At 47.8% G+C, this 26,042-nt stretch overlaps 1 protein-coding gene across 3 annotated transcripts in view; it reads left to right on the plus strand.

The window, feature by feature from the left end:
- KCNA6 (potassium voltage-gated channel subfamily A member 6) overlaps positions 1 to 26,021 on the plus strand; it is a 56,915-nt gene extending 30,894 nt beyond the window's left edge. For 2 of the 3 annotated variants that reach the window (XM_081821078.1, XM_031034834.2), the window contains one exon: positions 3,054 to 3,430. The gene's annotated coding sequence lies outside the window, so the exon portion shown is untranslated. Of the gene's footprint in view, positions 1 to 3,053; positions 3,431 to 24,450 lie in introns of those variants that run through there. The other variant, XM_081821079.1, reaches the window with a different exon arrangement.
- Positions 26,022 to 26,042: the final 21 nt, after the last annotated feature.

A 26,042-nucleotide genomic window follows, 5' to 3' on the forward strand; every position in this document is an offset into this window, starting at 1 on the left:
CTGAGATTAAGAATTCCTCATATCAGTGAGGTCATATGATACATGTCTTTCTTTGATTGACTTATTTCGCTCAGCATGATACCCTCCAGTTCCATCCACATCGCTGCAAATGGCAAGATTTCATTCCTTTTGATGGCTGCATAATATTCCATTGTATATATATACCACATCTTCTTTATCCATTCATCTGTCAATGGACAATTTGGCTCTTTCCACAGTTTGGCTATTGTGGACATTGCTGCTATAAACATCAGGGTGTACGTACCCCTTCGGATCCCTACATTTGTATCTTTGGGGTAAATACCTAGTAGTGCAATTGCTGGATCATATGGTAGCTCTATTTTCCACTTTCTGAGGAACCTCCATACTGTTTTCCAGAGTGGCTGCACCAGCTTGCATTACCAGCAACAGAGGATAACTTTATTTTCAAGAGTGAGGTGGTAAAGGGCTACAGAGGCTCTGTGTCTGTGGGGCTTATTGAGTGGAGAGCTCGTGGCAAGAGCAATGTATTGGAGTCTAAACCATCTTGTTGGGGACTTCTAGATGTCTAGAGGCATTTCCTCTTGGATTCCCTGGTTTCTCTAGGAAGAAGTTCTCTAGTTGCCTGCCTGATTTTCTGGGAACAAGGCAGGGGAGGTGCCAGACTTCACACTGAGCATGTAGACACTCATGCCACATGTAACCACTCCTACTTTCAGTACATGGCTTCTGCCTTACTTGGTACCAGCTGACCCTGAATCCAGGCCTTTCTGGTTTACTTTCTTCTCAAATTTCTCTTTGATGGGTATCAAGTAGGTAAGTGGCTTTGTGGGACTAAGGGGGAGACCTAGATAGGTATGCCCAACTGCAACCAATTTTTAGCCCTCCCCCTTGATTCTGTTTCTAAGGTATTGGGTGTTGCCAAGTCCTGAGCCTCCATGGGTTCCCTGGGAGCAAATCTCCACATCTCATTGACCCTCATCTGCAGACACTCAGGTTTCAAATCTTGCTCCTCTCCTAAGTCCAGTACGCTTCCTCCAATGGTTTCCTGTCATCTACAAAGTGGCTTTTACTTATATTTGATCTACTATCCTGACTTATTTGTCTTTGTAACTTTACCTCCCTGTCTCTTTAAAAATTTCCCTCACAGTTATTTTAGTAGGGTTTCAGGAGGGAACAAAAAAAACCCCAAAAAACAAAAAACAGAAACCCATGTTTTTAATTCGCCACTTTTAACTGTAGGTCAGATGCTTTCTCAATGATGTTTTTTGGGGGGCTGTTGTAAAAAGTGTGTTGAATTCCCTGAGAACACATGAAGAGTTGTAGAAGTTGTAAGGGCAGGCTTGGGGTAAAGGCCACAGTGTATAATTTACATTCATATCTTGAGAAGTGAGCCTAACACAGACCCTTGGCATTTGGAAGGTGTGTCCAGACATCCGACACGACCCCAATTTGAAAGCAGAAGTGCTTATACAGGCTTCTTCCTAATCATCAGTGTGTGAGAAGAGCAAGAATTTTCTGTTCTCAGAGCACCTGGCTGGCTCAGTCGGTGGAGCATGCAATTCTTGATCTTGGGGTTGTGAGTTCAAGCCCCGCATTGGGTATAGACATTACTTAAAAGTAAATAAATAAACTTAAAAAAAAAGAAATTTTATGTTCTCTTTCCTTTGAAACAACAAAAAACCCCATATATATATATACATATATATTTTTTTTTACCATTTGTTAGAGTGTTATCTTTCACTTGATGACCATTGGAATTTCACAAAGAAACCCTCGGTAGAAGTTACTACACAGATGCCCCCACTGGAAAGCATGTGGGTGCTGGTTTTGTGAGTCTGATGCCATGTAGTTAGTGACACTTAGCCATGAGATGAGTTGCTGCCCCCAGAACACCAGGCTTGCAGTATGCTTTTGCATCACATTTGTGCTTTATTAAAATTATAGTAACTCCATGCTATGAGCCTTTGGGCTTGTTCCCAAATAACTGAAATTACAAATTTTAAATCTTTTCCTTCTGCAGAAGGCTACTACACAGGCCCCATAATACCTCCTGACATGTTGGTAAGGCTTACCTTTTCCAAAGCAGTTTCACTAGGTTAAAGCAGTTTCACTGGTAGCTCTAAAGAAGCTTGGAGCTGATTTGTCTGGTCATGGTCTGTCCATGGTCATCCTTGTTTTATACATGCAGAGACGGAAATTGCAAGAAGTTGTTGGTTTGTTTGTGTTTAGCCAAACTCTGGTCTGCTCTTGAAGTGATCACAAAGATCACAGACACATGCACCTCACATTGGGAGAAACCAGGGGTCTAGTTTTCTTTGCACAGGGCCTGGTAGGGGCATGCCTTGAACATAGGATTATGGGCTCTGGATCTCACACACTTTCCAATAGAAAACAATGTGCATGTGTGGTATGGGGCAGGCCACAAAGGCAGCAGGAGATCAGCGAAGAGAGCGATCAATCTTGTTGGGATGGCCAGAGAAGCTCATGAAGGTGGTAGGGCCAGGCTGGGCCCAGCAGGAAGGTGGGACTGAGGAATGTGGGAAGGAGAAACAAGAGCATCTCGTGGGCCAGGCAAGGGAGGAGGCAAGCAGAGGCCAGAACTCTTTCATGGAGGGAGGGATAGGCCTGGTGTATGCTGAGTGTCCAAGATGGGCCTCTGGGACCAAGGTAGATGGTGCAAGGCATTAGAGAGAAGGGAGCCCAGGTGAGTAGATTATATGAGGCTTCACTAGGCCTAGGACTGAGCACGTTGCTTGACTTGATTCCATCCAAGGCAGAGAATTAGTGACACAGTGTTTAAAGACAACTTTTGCAGGAGTGGCTTCAGGTTGGGTGTGCTCAGCAGTGGCTGATGGGTTGCAGGGACCCTTGTTGGGCCTATGCGGTGAGAAGTATCGTTTGAGTGAACCAGAGAGCCCAGAAATAGTGGCCAGGTGAGGGACCACCACTGGTATGTCAGAGGAGCTGAAAAAAGGCTGGAGATCATTCCCAGGTTTCTTGGTGCCATTGTTCATGTAGCTCCCCCTCATATCCCTAACTGTACTTCCTTTTGTTCTGATTCTCCCTGGCAGGGAAAAGACTGGCACAGCAAGAAGACTTATACATGCACTTCTGGTAGCAGCTGGACAGAGAGGGCTTTGACCCCCAACTTCTCAGGAAGATGAGACTCCTCCTCGGATCAAAAGGCCTGACATCTCTCCAGTGGCCTCCCACAAGCAGTCACCAGATTAGAAAAAGCTGAGACCAGACCTGCTGACATTAAAGATGGGGCCCAGGATGTTGGGGTGGGGCTGTGGGGTGAAGGTGAAAGGTAGTGGTATGGGCAAAAGAAAGCAGGTATGGGGAGGTCAGGGTCAAGGGATGCCAGAAAGTGCATGGCTGTGCTACAGACCCACCCAGGAAAAGGGTGGCCATGAAGACTAACAAATAAATATATGGCAAAGTCTCAGAGGCCGTGTGTTTTGCTGCATGATGAATTCAACAGCTAAGTTAAGCAGACAAGTCAGATACTCTTGACAAAAGCAGGTGGGTATCCAGGATGCCAGAGCACCTGGGCAGCTTCCCAGGTGCCACCCGCAGATGATCAGAAAAGGTGCTTGAATACCCTCTGCATTGACCCCACTGTGGACAGGGGATGTTCTCCAAGAAGGCAACCTGTGCTCTAAGAGTTGTTAGCCTCTTCTATATACATGCCTGCGGGCAAATGGCAAGGTCAGAGTTATATTTCCCATCGCTTTCCCAGGACCCAGATGATGCTGTGTGCAGGGTCTCCTAGGAGCTGGAAGGACTTCTTCCTGGTGTGTGACCCACATTGCTCTTGTCATGGACAGCTCTTCACTCCTGGTCTTTCTCAGAGGAAGGAGAGCAAGATTACTTTGGGGAGGTCCCTCCTTCCTGCCCACTTACCTCTCTCTCCAGCTTCCTTCCTGGTTCTCTGGAGGGGGAAATTCTACCTGGTTGTCACTCTTCCAAGTGATGAGGCTGATTTCCCCCCCTTACTTTACTTTCCTAATTAAGTGTGTCTGGGGTTACAGTTTGCTATAATGCCTGGACCCTCCCAGATATGTGCTAAATGTGGGGCTTCATTACCACACTGTGGAAGTCTCTAGGTCAGGGACCATATTCTTAGCCATGTGCCCATTTAATGTCTAGCAGAGCACCTGACATAGAATTGTCACTCATAAGATGTCTGGTGAATGAGTGAGTGAGGACATGAGTGAATGAGGTGTTGACTCTGGTTAATATATAACATTAAAATGCGTATATATGAATCATCAAGAACTTATACATTGTTTATTAGAAGTGAAGGAATTGTCAAGCCACCCTGCAACACACACACACACACACACACACACATGCACACCCATGCAAACATATGCACACACACACGTACACATCCTTTTCCTTCCTAGGCGTCTCTTCTTACTAGAGAAGCCCTATAACTCTGACATTTTTTATGAAGGTCTATTTACCAACCTGTGTCTACCATTTGTTCCTTCATTTAACAAGTGTTCCTTGAGTGTCTATGTGCCAATACCAATGATTAAAATCAGCAAGAATCCATGTCCTTGTGAAGGTTAGGTTCTGGTGCGGGGACATAGGCAGTGGGTACAATAAATAACTAAAACATATTGTTCGCTAGATGAGTATTTAGGCAATAGAGGAAAATCAAGAAAAGGGACTATGGAATACAGTGGGGGGTGGGGGTGGAAATCAGCTTAAAATAGGGGAGACAGGGAAAGCCTGACCTAGAAGGTAATGTTAAGTGAAGAGTGGAGGAGGTCAAGGGGTGAACCATGAAGGTAACTGGGGGAAACATTCTAGATAGAGGGGACAGCAAGTACAAAGGCCCTGAGGTGGGAGCATCCTTGGCATACTCTAGGAACATCAGGGAGTCCAGTGTGTCCTCCGCTGTGGCTGGAGGACAGTGAGCAAGCAGGAGACGAGTAGGACATGAAGCCTGAAATAGGTGGGTGGCCAACTAGACAGGGATTCTGATGATCCTAAAAAGACTTTGCTTGTACTCTGAGTTGGAGGGAAGTCCTTCCTCCAGGGTTCTGAGCAGAGAAGTAATAGGATTTAACAGAGTTTACCAGTTAGGAGATTATTGGAATAGCCTGGGGGAGAGCCGGAGGCAGGTTGGACCACTGTCAGCAGTGGGGGAGATGACAGAAGGAATTGGAAAGGGGTGGGTGTGAGAGGAAGAGAGAAGCAAGGATGCCTCTAGGGTTGGGGATTTGAGAGGTGTGTGGAAGAAAGGGAAGACATGGAAGCTGGACCACCCTTTCTGGCTATTGCTGGAGGCCCAGTGGTCCCTTCCCAGAAGCTGGCTGGTGGGATGACCCTCATTCAGGGAAGCAGGCTGAGCACCTGCCCGCACTTCAGCTCCTCTCCAGGAAGCCAGTGGGAGAGTTGCATCCATTGTCATTCCTGCCAGGCTCTCTTCCTGAATCCATGTCTGGGATGGGCTATGTCTGAGTTTCCGTGAGGCATTCTCAGTCTCTCAGTACCCCCCACTCCACACACCCACTCCCTGATTTTATTCACTACTCTCTGCACGTTCTTCACTCTCCCCACTCAAACAAGAGTAGAGCAGCCTGCTCCTCAGCCAAGTGACAGAACACCCATAGCAGAATGCCCTTTGTTCAGAAGACTGCCACGCAAGTCTATGGCCACAGAACAGTAAAGAGAGGTTGTCCGGAAGGTCCTCTTTCAACTCAGACCCCTCCTGGGAAAGTTGGGGATATGACTGACACTGGCCCCAGCTGGGAAATGACAGGCAAGGTGTTGTCACATCCTGGTGAAAATCACATTCCTAAATAGGAAGCAGGAGACCAAAATACCCCAAGGCAGAGATAATGGGGAAGGAAAAAGTGGGGTGCATGAAGTGGACCAGCAGAACCCCAAATCAGTCTGAGAAAAGAAGAAAAATCAGCAGGAGGCTGAGAAGACCACTATCATGGGCTCCTAAGGAGGGGTCATGGAGGCCTTGTCCAGAGTAGATGGATGAAGGAGGATGGACACGCCTCGTGTCATGAGCAGGAGGCCTAATCTCATGGGCTGCTCTCAGACTGTCCCTGCTGTCTGCCATCTGACTGCCTGTGGAACACACCATTCTAGGGTGACTATTGTCTTTGTTTTAGGTGAGGTACCAGACCACTTTTGGGTGCCTTTTTCTACTACCAGAAGGATTTTGCTTCTTGAGCTCAGAATGGCTGGCTGAAGATGAGGGAGCTCGGTGGGCCAGAAGGAATGGGGTTGGGTGGATCTCTGTTCATCTGCTCAAGTGCATGACGGTCACAACATGGTAGAGTGGTAAGAGTTTTGGACTGAAACTCTGGGGCCCTGGGGCTAGTCATGGCCCTGCCACTAAAATTACTATGCAATGCACATCAAGACCTGTCACCTTTTTATCCCCCAGTCCTCCATTTCATCTGAAAAATGGAGAACTGGACTAAATGATCTCCAATATCTCTTACCACTTTATAATTCCAAGATCTTTAATTCCATCATGTGCACAATTCTGATTCCATTTATAACGTGCGGGGTTTTTCCCACATCACCAAGCAATTCTTCAACATCAGTGGGATGTCCTACAATTCAAGTCATTCTGACACTGTCTGCCTGGAGGTGGCCTCAAGTCCCTCAGGCTGAGGGCTCAGTTCCACATGACTGCTGCCTCCACCCCACTTCAGACCCCAATCAAAAGTCCAGGTAATGCTTCTGACTGACCAGTTCCCACAACTACCTCCTCGGGTTCCAGTAACTGCTAGAGCATCTCAGGGAAGTCAGAGAAACATTTTACTTACTAGCTCATTGGTTTATTATAAAAGGGTATAACTCAGGAACAGCCAGATGAAGAGCTATATTGGACAAAGTTGGGGTGATGGGAGCTTCCATGCTTGCTCTGGGTATACCACTCTGCCCAATTTCATGTGTTCACCAACTCAGAAGCTCACTGTACCCTGTCCTTTGGGGGTTTTATGAAGGCTTTATTCCCCAGACATGATTCATTAAATCATTGGCTATTGGCAGTTGATTGAACCTCTAGCCCCTCTCTCCTCCCCAGAAGTCAGAGGGGAGGAACTCGAAGTTCCAACCTTCTAATCACATGGTTGTTTCTCCTGGCCACTAGCCCTCATATTTAGGTGCAGCCCAGAAGTTGCCTCATTAATATAACAGGAGACATCTTGATAGCTCTCATCATTTAGGAAATTCCAAGTGTTTTTGGAGTTCTGCATGAGAAACAGGATGAAGATCACATATATATTTCTTATTGGAATTCACAGTATGACAATGTGGATAACTGAGGGCAAACTAATTTCCAGGTACATGATAGAAAATGAAAGCCCTCTCCCCTTGCTTAGGGAGATTCATGTTGATTCAATTCTTATTAAGCATCTATACTTAATAAGGTGACTTTGACTCTTAGTAAAATTATTCTGGTATCTGTGCAAGAATAGCAGGTTTATGGATTATCTATGGCATAGGGTTGTTGTGAAGACAGAATGAGTTAATATTTAAGCAGTGCCTAGAACTGTGCCTGGCCTGCAGGAATCATGTCTAAATGCTCACCATCATCATTATTTTCATCCCTACTATAGGATGGGTCACACAGACATTCTTCTCCTGATAAAGAAGAATGGAACTTCTCAGTCTCATTTTCATAGAGCTCCAAACTCAAGCCAGCAAGCCTGATGGAACTCTTGGCCAGGAATCTGGCTCTGTGGGCCACATGGGAGGATCCTCCATCTCTCAGCTCAGTCTCAGAACACCAAGCCAGCCTAGTGGTTGCAGCAGAGTCAGTGAGATCAGGATAAGGTGTGTCAGGTGGTTGTTGTGAGAGCACAATGCAGTGATGTTCGTGAAAGTGCTTGGTGACCATCAGGCTCCCTCCAAACATAGGAGGTTATGAGCAATCCTGTGCCTTCCTCCTGGATGAACAATAGCCTGTGAGCTCAACTCAGTCATAGAGCATCTCAGAGATGGGAGATCAGCTGGTTGACCTGCACTCCACCACCCCCAGCAAGCCCCAGAGAAGTGAAGGGGGTTTGTCCACGGTGTGGCAGTGGCTGGTAGAGCTTCCTGCATAGGTGGTCAGAGCTCCTGACCCTCTGGCTTCTGGAATGTTGCTGATTCTGAGGCTTATAAGCCAGAAATCAAGAGTGCTTGTCCTTGCAGCCACAGCCTCCCATGCTGGAGGTGATAAAAAACAAAACAAAATAACTCCTCCAAAAACTGTATGTACAATAGAGATGACATACTTGAGAATCTGGGCCCCACTCATCAGCTCTGAATCTCCAGGTAAGATTCAGAGCCACTTTCCATTTCTGACAACTCCACTAGAGGGAGCCACCACCACTTGTATTTCTCCCACAGGCTGAATGAAAAAAAAAAAAAAGGTTAGGTCATTCCAGGGGGTCTTTGCATGATTAAACAAACCTGCTGTGTGAATCTTAGCAGGGCTAAGAGTCCGCATTGCCCCTCCTTGGGGGCTGCCTGGCTCTCCTCCCAGCAGTCCTGAATAACTGGTAGTCCAGTGAAATGGGTGATGACCTGCCCCCCATCCATGCTTGAGCACGAGGAGGTGTTGTGTGCAATAGTAAACATGGCTGCTCAGGGATCCTGGGCCCATGTGGTGGGAGCCAGGGCTTCAAAGGTTCCCTGATCGTATGGCCTGTGAAGTCAAGTGGGCATCTTCAGGGGCCCTTGCCTGGGGAGGCCAACCTCCTGGAAGAGGCGACAGAGCAATGGAGAGCAGCAGGAAACTGCTCTGGAAACTCCACACAGAGGCCTGGCATCCTAGGGACTTCTGCCCAATTTGCTCTCTGTGGAGATAAATTATCCATAGGGACTAGGCAATAATATCGCAAAGAAATCAAGTGTCTTTTGGAAAAAATGATTTTCCAGTTCAAATACCACTTGGTTGCAGAGATTATCTGGAATTTCACCAGGCCAGGAATCAGGCTGAGTTATTTTGAGCTCCTACCTAAATAGGGTACCTGTGCACAAACTTTCTCTTCCAGAGCAAGTTTTCAGTTCCCTCCTCTGCCAAGCAGGGAGGTGATGATCTTCAAGATCCCCCCTGCAACAGACCAATGCTCAGTTTGTCCTCTTGCATTATGGATCATTTATCACCAACTCTCTGCTCTCTGTAGCTTAAACCATGTTAAAAGTGGTTTCCCTCTTCCACATAAGCATCTTTTTTTTTAATTTATTTAATTTTTTTAGAGGGAGAATGAGCATGCACACGTGAGCGGGGGTGGGGTGGGGTGGGGAGGGGCAGAGGGAGAAGGAGAAGGAGAATCTTAAGGAGGCTTCAGGCCCAGTGCAGAGCTGGACATGGGGCTCCATCTCACAACCTGAGATCATGACCTGAGCAGAAATCAAGAGTCGATGCTCAACCGACTGAGCCACCCAGGCATTCCTACATAAGCATCTTTTAAAAGTATCAGTAACAATAAAATTAGGTTGACCTCTTGGAACTAGTCAACTCATTAAAAATGATTCTGAGTCCCTCTGTGCTTAACAGGGTCACAGCAATAGGCAGGAGAAGTCCAAAAGCAGGGCTAAGGTTTACATTCCCTATGTCACAATGACTTGCCTGTTGTCTGGTTTCTGTTTTGGTTCTCCTGACTTTTGACAGGCTAGTGGCAGCTCCCTGGGGGCTCTGTGAGGTTGCCCCACATCCTGGGGCTGGGTCCTCATTACTCTTAATCTCCAAGCGCTACTTAGTCTCTCAAAGCTGCCGAAATGGCACAGACTTGGTTCCAAGTTGGGTTTTGATGAAAAAGGAAGTGGATGACAGCGAGGGTAGGGAGGGGGTTTCCTTAGAGGTAAACCTGGGAGGAGGCATTCTTTATGCCAATCAATACATTATTCCAGTCAATACAGTGTTGGGATAAGGAAAAAGTGTTTTTCAGTTTTGCTTTTGCCCAGTGCCTTAATAGTCAAGAAAGGCTTCTGGATGTTAATAGGAGCAAAATGCCAGGGCATGTTTGGTCTAGGACAGTCCTTGTTCTTCACCGTGGATCAGAATCACCCGGAGAACTTGTTAAAATGCAGATTTCTGGGCTGCAAACCCTGGAGTTACTGATTCAGGTCTGAGAAGGGTCCCAGGCATGTGCATTTCTATCAAGCTCCCACTAATGCTCACGCTGCAGGTCAGGACACCACACTTTGAGTAGCATTGGCCTGGAACTCAGTGAGGACTCCTATTGTCATCTACATCCAGCGCAGCGAGCACTGTGCAAATAATAAGCTGGGGACTGTCGAGCTTATAGGGAGCAGTCCACGCAATAGATGTGTGAGTAGCTAGATCTCCAAGGAAACAAGGACAGTCCCTTCTCCCACTGTTAGTCAATGAGCTGCCTACTGGTTAATTACCATGTTTGAGGGAAGCATCCAGGTTCCTGCGGGGAGCTTCTGGCCAGCAGGGGGCGCCGGGACTGCTTCTTCACGGGTCTGAGGGTCTGAGAAGAGGAAAAGTACTGAAGAGAGTGAGCAAAACCGGAGCCGCAGCACAGCATTGCGATCCTGACAGGCATGGACACCATCGGGAACTCGGGCTTGGCGGGAGGGGGTGGGGACGGGGGTGGTTTGCTTTTCAAGTTGTTTGGTTTCCCTCCCGTTGTCTCAAAGCGCATTCAATGGTGACCCCGTTAGGCAAGAGGGGGAAGGTGACAGGAGATGATCACTACCCCTGTTTTGTAGCCTGAGAAGAGAAGAGACGGAAAGGGGCTTGTGCAAGGTGACAGTAGGGGAGGGCCGGGCTGACTGGACCAAAATATCTCCAGCCCAGGTGTGCTGTGGAAGGGGTGTAGGCCTGGGGTGGACTGGCCAGCTCTGAGGTCTCTGTCGACCCCAACAAACGGCCATGGTCCCTGATCAGACTGTGCTCCTTGGGGTGGGGAAGGCAAAGGAATTCTTTAGGGGGAAAGAGATCAGGTAAGGCAGTCCTCAAGGCGAACACACAAAATGACAAAGAGGGTATCTACCTGCCCTGCCTTTGCAAAGAAGTGTGTCCAGGAGCTGTCATGTGTCCCCTCTTTGTGTCCTGTGAGCCAGTGTCATCTGGGGACTCCTGCGCTCTGAGCAGCACCGCAAGCAGGCAGGCAGCGAAGCAGACACAGTGTCCACTGTCCGGGAGCTTGCCACAGGACATTTCCACGGCATCCCTGCCTCTTCCCCACTCAGTAAGCCCTCTTCTCCCCACTGGGCGGGGGGCATTGGAGAGAGCTGAATCTCTCACAGATTTTTTGGAAGGGATTTGCATTTCAGCCCCCAAAAGTTTCTTTCTTTCCTTTCTTGGCATGAAAGTGGTTGCCTTGTGATTTTGGAGAAAGATACGAGGCCAGGCAACATTGAAACAGGTGAGATCGTTGGTGCACAGCATATGTATTTTGAACCCTAATTCATTTGAGGGACAAGTTTCTGTGTGTGTGTGTAAGTGTGTCCCTTTGTGTGCATGTGGGATTGCAGCCTCTATGGCAATTTATGGTAACAAAACACAGGCAGTAAACATTTAGTTTGGGGACTTGGTGTATTATTTCCTGGACCCACCCATACTTCCCCTAAGGAATCCTTCCATTGCCCCCAGTAATTCTCGAATTAGCTTATGAACATTTTCCTGTCCCTGTGACCAACACATGCAAATCCCATGTTCAGATAGAGCCCCCACCCTTACAACTAAATGAAGGGACCAGAACCCTTTCTCCTCGGGCTGTTGCCTGATTTTTCTCCATCTCACTGTGATGTTTTTTGGCATGAGCAAATGAGCAGAGTCCTTTTTTAATAGATCTAAATGAAAAGGAGCATGCGTGTGTGTGTGTGTGTGTGTGTGTGTGGAGTTCCCACCTTGACCACACTTCGTAAAGTGTTTTTAAGTAAGCAAAACCATGTCTCCATGCTGTTCCGTCCCACACAACTCTCTTTCCTGCCAGCCACTGAAAGGGATCTTAAATAAGAGCCCATGGGGTTCCCCCCCTGCACTGATGTCCTGATAAAATTCTGACTTTCCTAGTGACAATTTCCAAAAAAGGCTTTGTCCCTTGTTGGGAGCAAAAGGAGTAGCTCTTCAAGACAGAGCACCTGCCCTGAATCCTTGACCGTTCTGCAGCTGTTTGGATGGCAGGAATTTTCAACATCAGATCCTAGCCTGATGTATCACTATCCCTGAACTCGTATCTTTGGGATACTGCAGGGCTTGCCCCCAGCTCCTCTCTGCTACTCTGCACAGCACCCATTGCTGACTCGGGCTCTGCAGCTTCCTTCTGCTGTCTTGAATGTTGTCTGGTTGCTAGGACCAGGAAGGGGTCCAAGGACCAAAAGTCAGGGGCTGCAGGGCAGTGTGTGCTATAGATTACCATGCTGATCCTTTCCCTGTCCTTGTAGGACCCCCATCCTCCTTCCCTCCCTCCCTCCCTCCCTCCCAGCCTTCCCCACTGCTGTAACTGACCCGGAACATCAGAGGCAGGAAAGTCACTGCTCCAACTGAATTTTGCTGCAGTTTCTTTTTTTCCTCCCCTAGATGCTGAGAGCTATTTTTAGCCAGAGATTTTTTTTTCCTTTTTTCTTCTTTCTTCTTCTTCTTCTTCTTCTTTTTTTTTTGCAGGGGATCCACAGCCTATTTTTAAAGCCCTTACGGAAGCCAAATCATCGTGTTTCTCGTAAGGACTTTGGCGTTAGGTGGGAGAGGCCACGGCAATGGGGGCCAGAGGTCTTCCTGAAGAGGAGAGAGGGGTCAGGAAAAGCCTAAGGGAGGTTGGCAAAAGCTGGACCCCAGGCAAGGGGAGAAGGGCTACATCTTTGTGCTGGGGAGCTGCCCATGAAGACCCACCATGCTCCTCCCTCCAAGAGCCCAGGGCTTCGGGCCCAAGCAGCCTGACTCACATCCCAGCAGCTGCAATGACATTGCCCTCAAATGTGGTGGCAGTTGGTTTAGTTTACCACATTTTTCTCTTCTTTTGCCACATTTCTACACTTAGCTCTCTCCCTACCTCCCCTCCAGTGGCACCACCTTGTAGAGGAGAGCTGCATTGTGGGAGGTTTTGTACAATGGATTGGGCACAAAGTCAGCCTTAGGAGAGGATGGGGGGCCCAGGTATGCCATGGACAGTGGCCAGGGGTGGATGGACTCTGCATGTGGCAGGAAGTAGGCAGGTGGGCAGAGCCCTGGGGGTCACAGGCTCTGCAGGAGGAAGAGAGGAAGGAGGAAACCGAGGCTTCAGAGGGCAGGGCTGCTTCTGGGAAAGCTTGGGAGTTGGTTGGGACTGACTTCAGCAGAGATGCTAATGGGGCGGTGTGCTGTGTGTCCTTCAGAGGCTCCCTTAGATCTTGCTTTTCCCCCTTCCATTCCTGGTACTTACCCATTTGCTCCAGGGCCCCCAGCAGGAAGGGGAAGGGGCCAGATCTCTGAGTGCCCCTGAAAAGACCCCCACGCTCCCCACCCTCATATCTCCCACCACTACCTGAGACTCAGCCGATCCCACTGTGGCCTCTTTGCTTGTTATGTCAGGCTCCATGTGAGCCCGGGGTTCTGGGACACCCCTCTTTCTGGACTCTCATTCCATGACACTCAGGGGATCCTTCCCTGCCACTCTACTTAAAATTGGCATCTTCCCTCCCAGATCTCTCTAGTGCCCACCCCTTCTACCCCCACTTGCTTAATTTTTAGTTTTTCACTCTGAATGTATATCTTATCCTCTCTGGTTTATTATCCATTGCCTAAGTTCCACAAGGATAGGGATATCACTTCTGGTTTATTATCCATTGCCTAAGTTCCACAAGGATAGGGATATCACTTCTTTCGTTCACAACAAATCCTTCAGTGCCTAGACCAGTGTTAGTGCATTTTAAGCACTGAACATATATATTTGTTGAATGAATTAATAAAAAGAGCAAAATGTGCTGTGGGAAAATCATCCATGGGAGGCCTTCTCTCTGACCCTCCCAGTGTGCTCTCCAGGTCAGCAGAGTGTTCAGGGAGGGCATGGGGTAAAAATAGTAGCCCCCAGCCCCCAACACACACACACACACACACATCAGTTTAGGCCCCAGAATAACAAGCCATTCAGAACCTTAGCAGGAAGAGGCCAAAGACATCTTTAGATCTAAGCCTCTCATTTGTGCAGAAGAGTTAACTAAAGCCCAAAGAGAGGTGCAGTAAACTGTCTAGAATCACACAGCCAACTAGTGGCAGAGAGTGGAGAATTCCAGCAGTCCCAGTGGCCATTGACCACTCTTTGCCTAGAAATGTGGGGTAAACATTGCATTCTTTCCCAGGCCAAGGAGGTAAGTGTCTTTCTGATCCGTGGGGAAGAATTTCCCTCAAACTTGGGACAAACCAATCAGCAAACCTGAGTCCATGGGCTCTCAGCCGGCTGGAGGGCTCAGGCAGGCTGTGGAAAAAATCTGCTTGTGAAGTCGTCTGCTCTCAGCAGGACCCAGACTATGAGCTGTAAAGAAACCGTAACAGCAGAGATATACTCTGCTTCCAGGAGGTGATCAAGGGCTGCATCAGCCTCATCCCCAGCAGAGTCTGAGTCCCCACCAAGGGGAGTTTGTGGGGCATTAGGTAGGTAGGGAGCTGTGAACTCCGTGCTTTCCACATCTGGAGTGGCCCATGTGGATGTCACCAAGCCATCAGCAGGAGCAACTGTGTGAGGACAAGTCAGTGAAGTGCCTCAGATTCTGGAACAACAGTCTGTCAGCCAGCTCACTCATCAGTAACACTGATTCCCACCTGGCCTGGAATCCCATTACCCTGGAGAAAGAGAGGTACATCCCTGACCTCAGAGACTAAGTGTCTCAGAGGGAGGCAAGAAATATTTCTTCCTGTCCAACCCCCAGACCCAGGAACTATGATAACATATGTGAATCTGCAAGTACAAATTGAAATGATGACAACCGTGTAACTAGAGAATGAGGAAACCAGGTCATAAAGCAATGGTATTAATCAAAAATAAAAGTGAGTACGTGTGTGTATAAGTGTGTGAACTAGATATTTTCACGTACAAGTTACACCCAAACAGACTTAGGGCAACTGAATTCATTACGTTATCATGTTTACAATGTGCCAAGTACTTTTCACACCCCTTTACACTGCATGTCTTCACAATATGCCTCTGAGATGAGCAGGTCAAGGATTTATTGTCTGTGTCCATGGTTAAGGAAACTGAGGGGCAGAGAAGTTAAGTCCCAGGTCCAAAGTCTCTCCCACAGGGAAGTGGCAGAGCTAGACCTTGAAACCAACGCTACCGGATGACAAATGCCAGGGGGTGTTAATCAGGGCTGGCTTCAGGGAAGTGGCTCCGAGCCCAGCTTAGAGGGAGGGAACTGCCTCTCTGGCCATGGAACATGTCAGCCTGGCCAGGGCCCGCCTCAGGCTGATAAGAACCTTGTCACTCCAAGGAGTGCCCGGTGCAGCAGGGCTGCTCCATCCAGCCCTCCCTTGAGGCTCCCTCTCTGAGACCCCCGTCTGCTTGTCCCCGCCAGTGCATGTGTGTTAGGAGAGTTGTGGGGACAGCAGTGCCGCTCGCAGCGTGAGGTGGGGAGCGAGTTCCAAGACCCTGAGGAGTGAGAAGGCTCCAAAGTCAACACTGGTGTCTTAGGCTCAGAGTCCCAGAGCCCCTGTGGGAGAATGGAAAACAACCGACCTTCCTGGCCACTGCCCCTCACTCATGCCACTCCACTGTCTGTGCAGGGAGCTGCGTGGGGGCCTCCTAAGAGCTATGTCCACTTCTTTTTTTTTATTTTTATTTTTATTTTTTTAAAGATTTTATTTATTTATTTGACAGAGAGAATGAGAGAGAGAGAGCATGAGAGAGGGGAGGGTCAGAGGGAGAAGCAGACTCCCCACTGAGCAGGGAGCCCGATGCGGGACTCGATCCAGGGGCTCCAGGATCATGACCTGAGCCGAAGGCAGTCGCTTAACCAACTGAGCCACCCAGGCGCCCCAGAGCTATGTCCACTTCTTAACCCTTGGAACCTGCAAGTGTGACTTGTTTGGGAAAAGGGTCTTTGCAGATGTAATGAAGTTAACAATCTCATGATGCAATCATCCTGGATTGTCTGCATGGGCCCTAAATCTGGGGATAAATATTCCTACCATAGACACACAGAGGAGAGAGGAGAGGAGGAGAAAGCCACGTGAAGCTGGAGGCACCAGAAGCTGGGAGAGGCAAGGAAGGACTCACCCTAGAGCCTTTGGAGGGATCATGGCCTTGCCAACACTTTGAGTTCAGACTTTGGGCCTCCAGAAATGGGAGAGGGTAAGTTTCTGTAGTTCAGCCCCTCCCCTTTCCGGACTCAGCATGGGGGCTTGATTCTCCAGCCACCTCTCCTGGTTAGGATCTCCTCTTTATGTCAACCCCTGAGCTTATCCCTGTGGTGACATCTGTCATTCGACTCAAATGCCCCCTCATCAATTTGTCTCCCCCTGAATCTCAGTCTGAGGGCAGGGACCTTTCCAGTTGATGACCTTGTCCTTCATATCTTCATGGGATCCAGTCCCAAGCAGGTGCCTAGGGCAGAGGACACCTCCGTGCGTCAGTGTGTGGGAGCACGTTAGGCCAGAGGTTGGGGGGGTTCACTGTGGGAGGGAGACTTATTGGAGGAGGTGGGATTGAGTCAGGCCCTAAAAACAATAGGGGAGGGGCACCTGGGTGGCTCAGTCATTAAACGTCTGCCTTAGGCTCAGGTCATGATCCCAGGGTCCTGAGATTGAGCCCCACGTTGGGCTCCCTGCTCAACGGGAAGCCTGCTTCTCCCTCTCCCACTCCCCCTGCTTGTGTTCCCTCTCTCGCTGTGTCTCTCTCTGCCAAATAAATAAATAAAATCTTTAAAAAAAAAACAATAGGGGAAAGGAGAGTATTCCACATGGGGGGCAGCATGGGCTAATACACTGCAGCGAGGCTGAGCATTGTCCCATGGGGTGCTGGGCTGTCAGGGGCTAGGAGAACTCTGCAAGACCACCAGACTGAACACCAGCTCTTAGTTTGAACCCTGGGCCCTTGAATCCCACACCATCCTGAGGGATGGGCATCAGGATTGCCCTCACTCAGGGAAAAGAGAACAGAGTCACATTCCCCAGAGGCTCACCATTAATAAGAGGGGAGGGGCTGGAATGCCGACCCCGACAATCTGGGTCTGGAACTACTATGCCATTCCGTTTCCCTCTGGGTGAAGATGATTATGGCGGTGGTGAGATGCAGCAACACTTACAGAGCACATTCGGTATGCCAGATGCCACTCAAAGCACTCAGCATGTTTGAACCAAATCAATCCTCACAATTGCCCTATAGGTAGGTTCTATTGTAAAGGAGGAAACAGAGGTGCAGATTGCGCAGGGGAAGTACTCAGGCAAACTGCCCTCTGTTAGTAAGGCGGGGGGTGGGTGGGTGGGGGGCTGTGGGAATAAGCACAGTTCTATTTTCCTAGGTTAGGGCTGGGGAGCAACCCCCATATACATCAGGTCAGGGTTGGAGTCGAAAGCTTGCATTTCCTGGGCCCTGCCTCCGTGGGTTCTAGGAGGAAACTCAGGTCTACCAAGATTCTTCCCACGTGGTGTTGAGCATCCCCAAAGTGCCTCCTGTGCTCTTGAATTTGTCCTGGCAGCAAGTGCTGGGTTCCCGCTGGTTACCTTTCCTGCTACTGGTGCCCCTGATCATGAGGCCCCCTCCTGATGATTCCTTCATTCTTCTCCAGCTTCTGGTGCAGCTTCCATCCCTTGCCTTAAAGTGTTCCCAAAGTGACCTGCATAGGAGAGCAGACCTCACCAGCCCAGGCTGCTCTGTGCTGCCCTGTCTCAGGGATTTCACTGAAACAGTTTCTACTCTCATCCTGCTTCTCAGTCCCGTTCCCACTCCCCACCGCCCGCCCCCCACCAGCCAGGATCCCGTGCCAGTCCCAGGCCTGGGCGATCTGAGGGACACATACAGGACTGTACTCTCCCCGCTCCCCGCTGATGGAAAGTGTCCATCTAGATGGAAAGTGCCTGGTCTCTGGAGTCGCCTCATTCCCAGCACGCACGGGTTTCTCAGGACAATCGCTTGTTCTGTTAGATTCTCCCCAATAGTCCTTCAGATATGTGCACATGCGTCTGAATATATGATGCACAAGTTTCTGTTCTCTAGCTGATGTTTTGAGATGAGTCAGATGGGGAGGGACCAGCAAGCTAGGGAGTTTGAATGCTATGTGCCTGGCCACAGGGTTCATTAAAGGCTACAGTACCGTCGCATTAGAACACAGATAGCATTTTCTAACTGTTTTAAGACATTTATTCTTCCTGGGTCATCCTCACCCCCTTCCAGTCTCCAGTGACAAGCCACCAGATTTCCAAGGCACTTCTGCTGCTTTGGCAAGTTCTGGAGCAGAGCTGCCCCAGCGCCCAGCTTCTGGGTGGAAGACGCACCAGCTTCCAGGAGGAGGTACTGTGAGCAAAGTGCTCTGGCCGGGCTGATAGGAGCTGTGCAGGGTGGAGGGCTGAGGCCAAATCTCCTTCATAAGAAACTACTCCCCCTGTTTCTGTGTGTTTGAAGTATGGTTTTCTCATTTGTCTGTGAGGTTGTTTATCTGACCATGGTGTTGGGGTTTAAAAGGGACTGGGCAAGTCAGGACTGGTAACTCAGTCCTAGGAGTTTTCAGTGTCTGTCCTTGTCAGTATGGCAGGGATGGCGTAAAGGGCATCGACGTGTTTCCTGAGATTCTCCTGGTCCAAAGAGAGTCCAACTAAGGACAGAAGAACACAGAAGAATGCAGGAAGCCTGCCTCCAGAGCCCCATCCCTGAGGTGATGCCTTCTATCATGTCTTTTTAGTCCCTGGTTGCCCCTCATGCATTCCAGATCTTCAACCCATGTAACGGGCTCCACTCTCCCTCCAAAAGTGAAGGTGCTGTTACTCAATAAAGGGACATAGTGAGTAGACAATAACATGCAGAAAACAGCCAGAGTTTGTGGCTTGGGTTTTAGGGGTGTGGGCTGGAGTGGGAGGAAAGGAACCTAGAGAGGCAGATTGGGTATGATAATAAAGGTTTTGACTATTTCTTGGAGGCAATAGGGAGTCATCAAAGGTTTTTGAACAGAGAAAAGGCAAGATCAAATTTGTATTTTGGATGCCACTTGCAGTGATTAGGGTTCGGGTGGGGCCATCTTATCCATATTCCTACAAACCACACTACCAGGAAGGCCCTTGCTTCCACCCGCTTTGAAGGTAGGAAGCAAGGGTCTTTCCCTCCATTTGGCAGAGAAGGAAGCTGAGGCTTTTAAATTCTGTGCCATTTTGGCTTCCCTTAGTGCTCAGAGGTGAGGGAACATGCCATGCAATCAGTGGGTGTTGATAAGTGTTTAACAACTGACCCTTTAAGGGGAAAACACTCTTATTTGGAGCATTTGCAAGTTCCTTTGGTATAAATACCCCACTGTAGCCAACTTCAAGCTACCTAACATTGTGTTATTAACAGGGCTGCAGAATTCTTGAAAATGTAACAATTGATTCTAGCAAGCTAGGAGGAGCTGACTCCAACACACCTCTCATGCAACCTAGTGCCCTCCCCTGGCTTGAATTCATGCAGACACAGAGGGAGCTCCAAGCCAGTGCTGATAAAAGAGAGGCAAAGTAACTTGCCCAGGCCAACTTGGAGACTCAGGAATGTAGTGAGGGAGAGAAACTGGCATCTTAGCTCCCAGGCCACGTGTTTGTGTAGACTCTATTTAGGAAGAGAAAATTTGATCTCTGCCTGGATCCCTTTCAGAGGAGATTTTACATTCAGTGCTGGCAAAATTTCCCTCTGTCTTCCAGGACATGTGTCACAACCTCTTACCGGAATTGGAAAGATAATGTCATGGAGTATTTTTAATAGTGAGTACAAATCCCCTACAGTGATGGATGAAGTTTGAGAACTTAAGTCCATAAATCATTTTCCAGTTTCCTTCGTGCCTCTATGGCCCTGGCATTCATCTGATCATTTGTTCATCTGATATAAACTGAGGGTTCAAGCATGGAGATTTTGGACAACAGACGAGAAGGGTTGCCAGTTGGGTACTGATAAGACAGAGGTCAGAGGTCAGAGGCAGGAGCAGGCAGTAGATCATGAGTCCTGGCGTATGAGATGAAAGTTAAGAAGTAACTTGCCACTAGGGTTTTGAGACCCAACCGGGGAGGTCCTCAGGGCCAGTAGGTAAAGAGGGAGGTGCTCAGGAACAGTGAGCAGAGAACATGGATCACAGAAACCTGACCTTGAAGCATGAGACTGACCCAGCCATTGGGTTCTTACTCACTTCTTGTTGGGACAAGAGATAATGCCAGGTAGGAGATTTCCCTAAGGCTCACCAGGGAAGAGGAAACAAATTAACACTTGTAGAGAGACCCTGGGATATATCAAGGTCTGTGTGTGTGAGCATATATTTTCTCAAGTCCTAGTGGCAAGGAGAGACCTTCGTGTGATAAGTGGTATTATTTCATCATTTGTTTGAGAAAACAAATGCTCAGAGAAGTTAAGTGATTGGCCCATGTTCACACAGCTGGTAAATGATACAGCCGGGGGGTCGGGGATGAGAGGGTAGCAGCTGAATACACATTCAGAAAAATTGGCAGGCAGTTGGGATCTGATAGAAATGGACCCAGTTGGGTGTCTGCCTGTATTTGCAGGGCAGTATGGCAGCGGATGGCTGTTGTGGCTGGGTAGAGGGATGGGAGAAGGAGAGTGATATTTCTGGTTCCCCCATACTACCGGGAGCAAGGTGTTCACTGCCTTGTCCATGTGTCCTCCCTGGAGGAAGTGCTCGGAGTATTTACACAAGGGCACATTTCCGGCACGCAGAGAGGGAGCCAAACTCTAAATGAAGGCCATACCCCCAGCTTGGCAGATGCCTGAGAGTAAGGCGCTCGCTGACATGTTGATGGAGAACAGGGACTTCTTGTTTACCCAGCTCACCATCTGGACGTGCAAGGCAATGTCCAAGGAAATAGCTGTAACTAAAAGCTCAGAGGCTGCCTCCCTGGCTTCCTTCACGCATGCTCCAGAGAGCTTTGGCTGTTTCTTGGCCAGGTATGCAGTGTGGATGGTGGGCCAAGGCAGGGCAGGGGCTCAGAACCGCCGGCAAACGCAGGGGCGGCGTGAAGACTAGGCTGCAGGAGCTGGGGAAAGGGGTGACTGCAAATGTTTGGAGCAGAGAGGTTAAGAACCATTCTCCCCGAGGGGATAGAAGAGTGAAAAGGCCTTTTCTGTCGAAAGAGGGATTGGGATCAGATAAATGGGAGAGCTTCCTAACTGGTGAGAAAAAGTGCATGGGTTAAGCAGGCCATCTGGTGGAATTCTTTTGGTACGGGTGGCAGGAAAGGATGGGGTGGAACTGGTGCTGCGTCAGGGGGTGAGTAGCTCCCAGACTATACCCTACAGTTTGAGAGGCGGATCCATCCCACTAGATACAGCTGAGAAAATTGGGAAGATTTGAATCCCTGAATCCTTTGAGGGGTTGTAGGTATGAAAATAGTTCAACAATTCCCTTGACCCATTCTTGCTCACAAAGGAACACAATCATCTGGAAAATCCAGAAATGTGAGCAAACCCCACATTGTATTCACTGGGCATGGGGATGCCTCCCTTATTACTTTGGCAGAAGCTAGTTTGAAAAATTCCTTGCATTGGTCAAGATGGACCTATACCAAACAACAACCAAAAAACCTCAGTGGCTTGGGCATCTGGGTGGGTCAGTCAGTTAAGCGTCTGATTCTTGATTTTGGCTCAGGTCATGATCTAGGGTCATGAGATAGATCCCCACAAATTCTCTCTCTCTGCCCCTCCCTGACTCGTGCACTCACTCTCTCTCTCAGAAAAAAAAAAAAAAACAACCCAAAAAACCTTCAGTGGCTTAATACAATAAAGTACATATCTCACTCATGTCACAGTTCCAAGTGAGTTGGTGAAAGAGGAGGGCAGGTAGGAGGCTCTGTTCCACGTCATCCAGGGTCCCAAGCCCTGCCATTCCCTAGACCTCATGGTTCTCCACTGCTTGTGCCTGGAAGGCAAGGGATGGAGGGAAGAAAGAGGGATTAGGATTACACAGAAGATTTTTAGAGGCCAGTCCTAGAAGCGGCATAAATCACTCTTGTCAATACTCCATTGCCCAGAATGAGACACATGGCCCCATCTGCCTGCAAGCGAGACTGGGAAAGGAAGTACCCAGGAGGACAGGGAAACTAGATTTGGATTTGGTGAACTCACAGCAGTGTCCTTGGCACACATTTCCTGAGATTTCTGGGAGTATCCTACATGTTAAAGGAGTTGGTTGCAATGAGCGGTCTCTGATTTGTCTTACAGATATTGGCTGAAATAAGCATCTTATGACTAACTCAGAACTGCTCTAAAAAGTGGCAATGTGCTGGGGGGTTCTCAAGCCCTGAAGCTGGGCTCTCAGCCCTGCGTTGCAGAGCCACCTGTTGCTGGTGGCAGCTCCCTGCTCAGCTGCTGGAAATGGTTGTAAATTTGGACACAGAAACTCAACCTTTGCAGGGGGACTCCACCATGTTTCACTTCTATTTTGCTTGTCCTAGTGATGCAGGCACCAGAACTGGAGACTTTCAGGACCTGAACTGCAAGGATATATGAGTTTTGTTGGCTTCCTAGGACATTTGAGTTGGTTGGTATTTTGCAAGTTGTCAGGTCTAAAATTGGGGAGTTTAAGGCAGCAGATTTCAATAGGCTTTGCTTCCCAATACTCCAATTTACCCAGGACGTTCTGGCTTGTCTAACATGGATTTTCAGACACTTCTAGCAAACTCTACATAGAGAAGTTTATAGATGTGAAGGGAAAATGCCTCCAGCTACTTCTTCAATTTATGGACAGAGTGACCACCATCTTATTTTGCCCAGTACAGCTCTGGTTTACACCTACTGTCCAGGCATAACTATTACCTGCTTTTGCTCTCAAGTGTCCCAATAAGTCATATAGTCACCTGGCTTAGAGGAGGCTCAGTCCTAATGCTGATCAGATGCATCCTTGCCAGCCAGCCTGTGCACACGGCCTGACATCTAATGATGATGCAAGAGTTGGGCTTAGTTACTAATACCCTTGTCATTGTCTTTGTTCAGTTTATTAATCCTGTGACTTCCAGATTCTATAGGATCCTGATTTCCTTTCTGTCAGGCCTCAGAACTGTGGGCCTGTGTTAAGTGTTATTCATTAAACAGTCAATAAAACAAAAAAACCAACATGCCTAGGAGGTTAATAAGGCATGGATTATAAGTTCTAGCTTGCAGATGTGCAGTTTAGGACCATGAAGGTTGGTGACATTTCCAAGGTCATATGGAAACCAAACTCTAGTTCTGACCCAAGCATCCTGGTTCTAGGCCACTCTTCTTTCCTCTATTCCAGATATGAGGTCTCAGATGCCCCGAGCCTAATGGTCCAAGCAAAATTCAACAGGAGAGCCAAAAATCAAAATAACAACCAAAAAAGAATCTATGCTGTGATTAATTTCTAGATATCACTATGGCTTTCTGAATGTTCTCTCTGTATGATTCATTGTCACCAAAAAGCCTTGTTTGTATGGAGTAATGTATCTATGCCCTCAAAGCCACATATGTTCCCAGATCTGAAGGTGACCAGTCAGCAAAATGCCCACAGAGCACCTCTCTGAAGGTAAGGAATAGCATCTGTGCTGCAGGAAGGAAGCATAAGACATGAACTCTTAATTAGTTGGACATCGATGAGTCTGGGGTTAGTGCCATTTGTTTGGGGGGAGGGTGACAAGCAGTAGTGTATAATCTGATAGTGATTAAGGTTGACTCCAAACCTACATGTTAATCACATTGAACTCTCCCCATCAGGCAACAGGCACCTGTCTCGGTTATGGTGTTCTGTTTAGTTTGGATGAGTTGTCTGTAAACTTGATTGGGAATTGCAGATGTGAGCTCAGATCTCAGGCTGTGCTTTCAGCAGTGAGGGCCTTCTTACAAAGTTCCTAGGGAACAAACACAAAGGAGGAACTGCAGAAGCAAAAGACAGATCCTGGGGCCCAGCAATCAATAATCCTCTGGTTCTTCAGCCTGAGTCTTTGGGGTCTTAGGGATGTGGGTCTAAGCTGATTTCATTGAAACAGAGACTCCTTAGAATGGTAGGGGCACTTAGGGATCATTCAACAACTTCCAAGCATGATATATATTGATATATTTTATAACTGATGGTATACAAGGAGATTGCAGGGGCTACATGGACTTCAAAAAATGTTTATTTACTTCTTGTGTATTTAATTAAATGTCTTAGAAAGAAATATAATAACTGTCATATCAAACCCATTAGCCCACAAATAGTATTGATTAAGACAAGGTGGGTAGTAGGCAAAACAAAGTCAATGTGAAGAGAGATGTCAGTAATAAAATAGGCACACAAATGTGTCAAAAAATGTCAAAGTGACAGCAAATGAATGAAGTTTGGAAAAATCTGATCTGGTGTACTCTTGTTTTACAGATGATGAAACTGAGACCCAAATAGAAGAAATGGCTGATGCAGAACCAGAACTATGGTGTCCACAACTCCCTCCATGGATGCCACCTGCCTCGGAATGCTTCCCAGGGTCACTTCTCCATGAGTTCCACACTGGAGGCTGGTGCCTGCTCAGCATCCCTGGTCCCTAATTGGCAGAGCTCTTCTAGGAGAGCTGAGCCACTGTCCCTTCCTCCCACCAAAGGGCAGACACTTCTCGTCCTCATTCCTCCAGACCCACATTTCCCATCCTGTGGAGTAGGTGTTGTGTTTTGTTTTTTTTTTCCTTTTGTGGATCTGAGACAGGAAGGTAGAGTTTCCTTGGAACCTTGGGACCCTCAGTGTTGCCTGGACATTTTGGAAAAAAACAAAGCAAATTAATTCTGCCTGCTCACTTAATGAAGAGCAGTGTGTGGAGGCAGAACTAACTCACAGGTTGTTTTAAGAGTAAATCTCCAGCTTTGGCAGGGCTTGGGAGCAGGCCGCTTGTTTCCTGAGACCCTCTGCCTTAATCCTGATCACCAGGAATTAAAACCTGGGTGACAATCTCTAAAGCATCTGCTGGAGGAAGGCACTTGATCAGTCACACAGTGGCTTACATTGTTCCCCTGGGGCTTAGACCTTCTCTTTCTGTTCTGAGGAGCAGCATCCCCACCTACATGAAGCTATAAATATCAGGAGGCAGAAGAACTGTATACACCCCAGCTTTAGAACCAGGCCACTAGGCACGGGCGGCACTTGTACTCCCTAGGTTGGCAGGAGTCTGCAAAGCTCATGCTGTCCACTCTCTGTCTCCAGGTGCAAACCAGGGGGCTATAACTTGCTTTCATGAGCATCCAGACTTCTCTTAAAGACTTCTTGTTTCCATCTGGATATTTGGATATATGTGTCATGTGGACAGTCTAGCATTGCCGAACTCAAGACCAAGAAAGACCTTGGTGAAGGAGAATGAACCAGGAAAAGAACAGGCTGATGTGATGGCAAGAATACTAAAACTTGATGACAGACCAAGGTTGCAAATAAAGGGATGGAAAAGTAAATACCAAGCAAATAATAGCTAAGAGAAAGTCAGGGTGGCCATATTAATGGCAGCCAAAAAAGACCTCAGAAAAAGGTATTTTTGGAGATAAAGAGTCATTCTTTAATTACTAAAGGAATAATTCATGAGGAATATATAATAACTCTGAGCTGAATTATACCTAACAATTTAAATTCAAACTAGATAATGTAACGATTGTCAGAATTATAAGAAAGGACTGGCAAATACATTTATAGTGGGAGATCTTAACATGCCTTTCTAAAAACTAATAGATCAAGCAGGTAAAACAAAACAAAACATAACATACGGAAGATCTGAGCAACATACAGAAGATTGGCAACTTTTGCCCAATGTACATAACTAAAATCTTATACTCCAAATTAGAAAATTCACAGTCTTTTCAAACATGAAATAATGGACAACTTTACTACTATTTTCATTTTTATTTAAATGGACTGACTTTGTCTTTTTTTTAGAAAAAGAGAGAGCAGAGAGAGAACAAGTAGGGATTGGGGGGAAAGGGCAAAGGGAGAGGGTG

This window comes from Leptonychotes weddellii, chromosome 5, assembly GCF_054177405.1.
Source record: "Leptonychotes weddellii isolate Sample4059 chromosome 5, ASM5417740v2, whole genome shotgun sequence".
Lineage (NCBI taxonomy): Eukaryota > Metazoa > Chordata > Mammalia > Carnivora > Phocidae > Leptonychotes > Leptonychotes weddellii.